Genomic DNA, 7,582 nt, shown 5'->3' on the forward strand with positions numbered 1-7,582 from the left:
TCCCATATCGGAAGAAGGATTCTAGTGATTGGTGAAGGTAAAGTGAGCTTTAAGGATAAGAATGCTTTGTGTATGTGTGCATTTGTGTGTGTGTGTGTGTATTCACACTTGTTTGGGTATGCATTTGTGCGTGTATTTGTGCACTTCTGTGTGTATATGTGCGTGTAATTTTGAAGGTATTAACATTTCTGGTAATAGTATTAGTTAGCTGAGGTAGATTTAAAAGAATTTTGAAAAAGAAGAAATATATGTAAGGATTCAATAATCAGTAATCTATTCATACTGTTTTTGTATATGAAAGATATGAGAGGGGGCTCATGAGTTGGATGAAAACAAAAGAGAGTGTTTTGATGTTTTATTTCAATGTAAGAAAAATAGAAGAAGAAAATGATAATAATGATGATGATGATGATACTAGTACTAATACTAATACTAATAATAATACTAATAACACAAGAAAACTGGAACTAAGATTTAAAATTAGGAAATTTCAGTTAGGGAAGAAGGCTGATCAAACATGCAAAAAAATGAGAAGAACATGGACTTGAACTTGTGGCAAGACACCATGAAACTCTAATAGCTATTAATTCCATCCCATCCTCCACTCCTTTATTTTCTCCTTAGGAAAAATAAACTAGTAGAAGCAGCCAGTGGTAAAAACAGAACAGATAAAACCATGTGTATTCCCTCTGTATACTGAGCATGTATTATGAGGAACAATAAATGCCAAAAAAGGGAAAAATTGAGAAGATCACATGCTTAGAAACCAGGCAATCAAGACAAGCTAGACAGGATCCAAGGAATCAAAGGAAAGATTTTGGAAGACAAATGTCTGGATCAGATAAAAGGCTCTGTGAATCAATATGGAAGCAAAATTGTGATAAATGAACAGAGAGTCTTAGAGATCTTTCAAGTTGATATAAAAAGAGATGAAACATTTCACCATTTCATGACTCCAATTTTTAAGATATATGTGTTAAAATTAGAGTAACATTTCTGGGTTCTTTTTATATTATGTTAAATATATGAAACATGTTTTTCTCCTTAATGAAGTGTCATAAATCATGTGATACAGATGTATATGGGTGAATTTATTGTTTTTTCTATAAAACTCTCAATACTTTCTATGACAATAATGTTTATTATTAGTTATATTAATGAATTAAATTAATAGTTATATATTTACTAATATATGCATATCTTATATATACAGATTAATTATATTATTGATACCTTCCTTTAAGTCAAATTGTTTTACTTATTTGGTAATATGTCTTGTAACATTCATGTCTGTACATGCTCTGTATTGTAATTATTACATAGTGCCACATGTTTCTGCAAAAATAATTCAATGATTGTCTTAATGATGAGCACAAGTGTATTTCTAAGGTTAGTTATTTTTAATTTATTATTACTATAATTTCTATTTTTATAGCTGCTATTAACAGCTTTATGAAATTTTTGGGCATGGGTTCTTATAATGTAGAGCTTTAATAACTATATGATTCATTTGCAAAACAGAATACTTATTCAAAAAGGATTTTTATTTTTATATACATAGCTAAAGTACTTAATCTAATGGTAAGAGATGATTTGCCATGACAAATACCACTACCCATTTTCTGCTTCATTGCCATGACCTACTGTCATCACTATTATTATTATTGTTATTGTCAATCTGATAACTATATGCCTCCTTACCCATATTTATCCTTTTATATGCATATATGTACTTATATGTATCTGATGTATATAGACACATATATACATGAATACATAGATAATTATCTTATGATTACATTTTTATATGATATACAACTATTCCCTATATTCGGTTTGCTGGATATTAAAAATGTGTTCATTAATAGTTAATAATAATGCTGACTTTGGTGGGGCCAAACATGCTAGAAAGTTACTTTAGTATTAATAAAACAATGTTTACATTATTGCAATTGGTAAAAAAGAAGATACTATATATTTGTCTGTTAAGTATGGAAACTTCCTGTAGACATCACTGTGCCCTTTTTATAAAAGCAAGGAATTTACTTTATTGATATTGATAAAACAAATTTTGTTTACAAAGAAATATTGGTTTCAAAATTTGCAAATCCTTTTTCTCTTAATTGTAATTTTTTGAACTGATTCTTTTTTATTGTTTTATTATATATTTTTCTCTAATCCCCTCCATTCCTTTCCTCTCCCCTTCTACCCTCTCGCATGCTTCCCATGTTCCCAATTTACTCAGGAGATCTTGTTTTTTGCTACTTTCTGTGTATATTAGATCTACATATGTCTCTCTTAGGGTCCTCACTGTTATCTAGGTTCTCTGTAATTGTGAATTGTAGTCTGGTTGTCTTTGCTTTATGTCTAAAAGTCACTTATGAGTGAGTACATATGATATTTGCCTTTCTTGGCTTTTTAAGCCAAATTAAAAAGGGATGATAATGAGTAGTAGTAGCATAAACACCAAAGTGATTTTGCTGAAGAAAGTAACAAGATAAGAAAATCTGCTTTAGAACAGTTTTTGGTTTATATTATGCAAAACCGGTTGTCTAAGAGCAGAGGCTGTTGAAGCATTTCAAATGAGGTATGCTAGATCCCTGGGCTAAAGAAGCAGAAGAAAAGAGAGAAACAAGTAATTGGAATCAGCAAAGTGGGAAGAGCTTCGTGTTTAATTGATGAACCAAATAAAGTGGGATTTAAAGTCAGTCCCCAGGTTTATCGTGTAAACAATTGAATTCTGGCATCAAAAATCCCTGTGTCCCGGCTTGATATCAGATCTAGCTTTCAAGGGAGGAACAGGTTTAATTTTAAGCGTGTCGAATTCAAATGGTTCTCAAATGACTTAGTCAGCTGTTTCATTGTCAGTGGGGTAGATGTATTTGAAGATCAGCATTGAGCCCTGGGTTGAACACAGAACCTGTTCCTTTGTTTGCTTTGTTTCCTTTGTGGAAAGATAAATTCCTAAAGTGGGTCAAATGGTCTTGAACAATTTCTTGGGTCTTTATATTCATTACAATACTTTTATAAAACTAAATTTTCATTTATGTTGAAAATGTGGCTATAATATTTTATCTCATGATAAAAGTTGACTTTATAGATTTTCACTAATATGTATTTTCTTAGAAAACTGTGAACACAAAACTGTTTTAGTGCTCACCATTTTCCTTTGTTTAGCAAAACACGTATTTTCAATTAATTACATTTCTTTTTGATGACTTGAGTAATTTTCCTTTTTGTCTGGTCCCCAACTGTATTGTTGCCTATGTTTGTGAGCAGTAAATGATCGGGGAATCATCTGTGATGTACTTGTCATCATTCATTAGGTAGGTACATAACAGTTTGGAGTTTGACACAGAAAATATATGAGACACATTTTGTGCCTTCTGATCCAGAGATGCAGTAACTAGACTAAAGCAATACTATTCTTCATGCCATGAGAGAGGGACATCCAGGCTGTCACAAAACTATTTTCCAGGATAGCTGACCCAGATTGGGAACCATTTGTGACAGAGCTAGCTGTAGTAACAAGGAGGAAGCTGAAGATATTTTGGGAGTAGAGCAGGTGAAGTAGATGTGATAGCTTGCATAAGTCAGAGTGAACAATAGAGAGCTCTGAGTATAAAATATATTCTGTGGTGAAGAAGACATGAATTGTGAATAGAGACAGTAAAAATAATGCAAAAGTAAAAGATACAGAGGTAGATAACAAAGCCAACTGTCTGGAATATCAGAGTTCTCTCAATAGTTTACATGATATACCTATTTAAAAACTCTTATTTATATAGAAATCACATTTACAACTTATTTCCATAGAGTAGAATTGGATACAAGATATTATGTTTTCTGTGTATTTTGTACCATTTGATGGGAGCCATCAATTAACTCAAACTTTTATTGTTCATAATACAGGTTAAAATAAAACACTGAAGCTGCTTTACACATTCTGTTTTGTTTATATTTCAGACTTTATTTCTCAAATTTTACGATCAACATTGTAATGTGAGTGATGATATTTTTAGCACTTTGAGATAGTCTACCTGAATAATTTATGGTTTCACATATTGAGATACATACTGATACAAATTCGGAGTTAATTATGAGAGAAAGTAGAGAGTCTACTCATTAAATAATAATTCATAGTAATGAAAAAATATGTGATTTGAAATGAGTGGACAGATAACTTTGTATTTTTGACATTCTTTCTTTTCTTCGGCTAAGGGACAGATTTAGAATATCCAGGTACTTATTGGTCATTAGGTTGTTTGTCAGTGAATAATGTCAAAATGAGACAAAACAAAAACTCACTATTTAGTTAGCACAGGTGGAATTCTTTGCCACTTAATTAGAATATCCACTTAAATTATACATATCCAGATTTATTATTAATATAAAAATCAACCTTAACTGGAATTAGTTGAGAATAACAATAAAGTTGATAATATTTTAGTAAAATGTTATATTTTAGAACCTTTGCTAACTGTGTGTTATGCTTTCAAGCCATAACATGTTTTCTAACATAACAAGTTTTCTAAAAAAGACTTAAAATTTTTATGTAAACTTTGAAATTTATGAATTCTAAACTAAGTTTAGAAAGCTTAGGTTATGGTTTCCCTGACATGAGTGAATTGATATAGTCTTTTTATTCATTCTTTTCTCGTATATTATATCCCACCACATTTTACCTTTCTCTACTCCTCCTACTCCCCCTCTCCCAATACCACTTCTCTACCCCTAAATCCTCTCCTTCATTTCGCATAAGAACAGTCCTTCTCAGGACAACTCAGTCTATTCATTAATATATATTGTTTATTATATATATATAATATATATATATATATATATTGTTTAGCAGAGTGTGTGTGGTGGAACATGCCTTTAATCTGTGGATGCAGGAAGTAGAGGAAGGTGGATCTCTGAGTTGGAGGTCAGCCTGGTTTACATAGTGAGTTCCAGGATAGCCAAGGCTATGTAGAGAGAGACACTGTCTCAAAAAGGAAAAGAACAAGCAAAGTAAAACTACTTGTTTAATGTTAAACTACTAAAATATGGATTTTGGTTATTTGTAAAGGATGTTGGAAATCACAAGTGGGCATTTCCTCCAGCATCCCTGATAAGAGTCCTGCTAACAGGCCATTCTGTTATAAAGTCCATAACTCTTCTGTTTGAATTTTGGTGAACTTAGCCTGTGTTTGTCAATACTGGGCAGCCAATCAACTCTGCTTGGAAAATATGAGACAATGCATATGGCTGTATTTTTATTATTTTAGGAAGAAGTCATAACAGAAAGGCTAAGTGAGACTAGGTCCACATGCCAAACCCTGTTTCTCTACAGACACACAAGACAGTGAAGAGTGTGGAACTTTCAAACTACAACTGGTATGGAAGCCATGTAAAGACTTTTCTTTTTAGCCATAATTGCAATGATAATTTTCTACCTTGTTTTCTTGAACAATGTATATGCATAAGTGTACATATGTACATGTTTGTGTGTTCACACAAAGATATATAGTTGTTATGGAAAGAAAAAGGGTATATGCAATAAGTGGTACTATAACCTATTCTGATAGTTTTTATGTTATTTATGCTTAAAATTGAGATAAAAATATTAGAAATCTTATAATTCTATAATTAATCAGAAATAGGTTTTATAATGTGACATATATTTGTATTAAAAGGATGTGAGAATATTCAATAGACTTAGCATATGTAGAACCCCATGTTTAAGGACTATTAGAGGACTTCTCATCTATTTAGAAAATTATGGATCCACAAGTAATATGAAAATCATCTCCACCCTTGCATCATCTATTTTTTAAGAGAAAGCATAAAGCAAATAAATGAATGAACAAACATAGCCAGCTCATTAGTAGCATATAGCCAGCAGGGAGTACTCTTCCAACACCTGGGATGGATAGTCCCAAGACTGTGAAGTTGGCAGTGCCATGGTGGCCTGTGAACCTTCCTCACAACACACTTCACCATCCATTCGATGCCCTCTCAAACTCCTTTGCCTGTGAGAGCAGAGCAGGCCTGAGTCAGACAAACTTGTTGGCCAATCTTGCAGGTACAGTCACTGACTGTAGTCTTGATGTCAGGAATGGAGAGTCAGGTCTCCACATCCTGTTTGTTGGCCAACACCAGGATGGGGATACCATCCAGTGCTTCACTTGAAACCACCTTCTCAAATGCCTCTTTGGATTCTGACAGTCTCTCCTCATCAGTGGAGTCAATGACACAGATGATGCCACAGCACTCTGCACAGTACTTGTTCCACAAAGACTGTAGCTCTTCTTGTCCACTTCAGTTCCAGAACATGAGACGAGCCTTACCCATGTCCACACTGCCAGTGTTTAAACCCACAGTAGTGGTGATTTTGGATACACTCATCCCATTGTAGTCCTTGTTAAACCGTGTTTTTGATTGTTCCAAGAAGGTTATCTTCCCAACATTGTCCAGGCCCAGGATAAGGATGCAGTATTCATCCTTCTGGAACATGTACTTGTACAACCCCAAAAGCAGTGTATGTATCCTGCCCTGGCACCCTGCACCTGCTCAAATCCGGGAGCCTCAGCTGCGGACACTGTCCTGCAAACCTCACCGACCTCGTGTTGGTGATTTTGTTTAAACCTTTTTTTCCTCCATCTCTATAACTTCTTTAGTGATATTCTGTTTATTTTGATGTATTTTATTTTAATTTAATTTCACTCAGAATACTAACCGATTTTTCTTGATATTTCTTTAATCTGTGATTACTTAGAGGTGTGTAGCAGAAATTCTACTATTCAGAATATTTTTCCAGGTTACTCATAATTCTTCCTTTTTGATTTATTTCTTTCACCATTACGCAACACATTCTATTAAAGCTAATTATTTTAAAGCATAACAAATTATGTAATTTGGCCAATAAATAGGTATACTAGAAATTTAGTTGCAAAGATGTGATGAGGTTATATAGTAAGCAACATAAAACAGCAATAATTGCAATGAAAAACTGCCATTCAGCCATCAGATACTGACTACACAAGGGATTAGGCTCATCATATTAATTTTTTTTACTAACTATAATCAGAACCCTATGTTTAAGGACTATTAGATGACTTCTCATCTATTCAGAAAATTATGGTAATCTAAAAATCATCTCCATGCTTGCATCATCTTTTGCTAGTAACCTTTTTTTCCTTTATGATTCAGAACCTTCTGTGAATTCAGGATGAGTTCATATTATCTGCTTAGCTTAATATATTTTCAAAAATATAATTTTCAAATAAAGTCATATTTTCTGGTATCATGGATAGGGCATACAGTTTGGGAAGCACTATTCAAATTACTACAATGATAAATGTAGAATTTGAGGAAATGTTATAAAATAAGTAATAATCTGATTACAAAGCAATAATTATTAGAAATGAATTAGTAAATTAAAACCTCTTGGACTGGGGAGGTAGTTCAGTCACTAACCTGCTTTTCTGGCATCCATGAGGACATACATTTGATTCCCCTGAGGACCTGTGTTTGATACCCAGAACAACAACAAAAAATAAGCAGGTGTGGTGACACGCACTTTAATGTTAATGCAAAA

At 32.9% G+C, this 7,582-nt stretch overlaps 1 pseudogene; it reads right to left on the minus strand.

Annotated features, from left to right (window-relative positions):
• Positions 1-5,808: 5,808 nt before the first annotated feature.
• Positions 5,809-7,492, minus strand: LOC121677320 (annotated as a pseudogene).
• Between the last annotated feature and the right edge of the window lie 90 nt (positions 7,493-7,582).

Source organism: Arvicola amphibius, chromosome 10 (genome assembly GCF_903992535.2).
Source record: "Arvicola amphibius chromosome 10, mArvAmp1.2, whole genome shotgun sequence".
In the NCBI taxonomy this organism is placed as follows: domain Eukaryota; kingdom Metazoa; phylum Chordata; class Mammalia; order Rodentia; family Cricetidae; genus Arvicola; species Arvicola amphibius.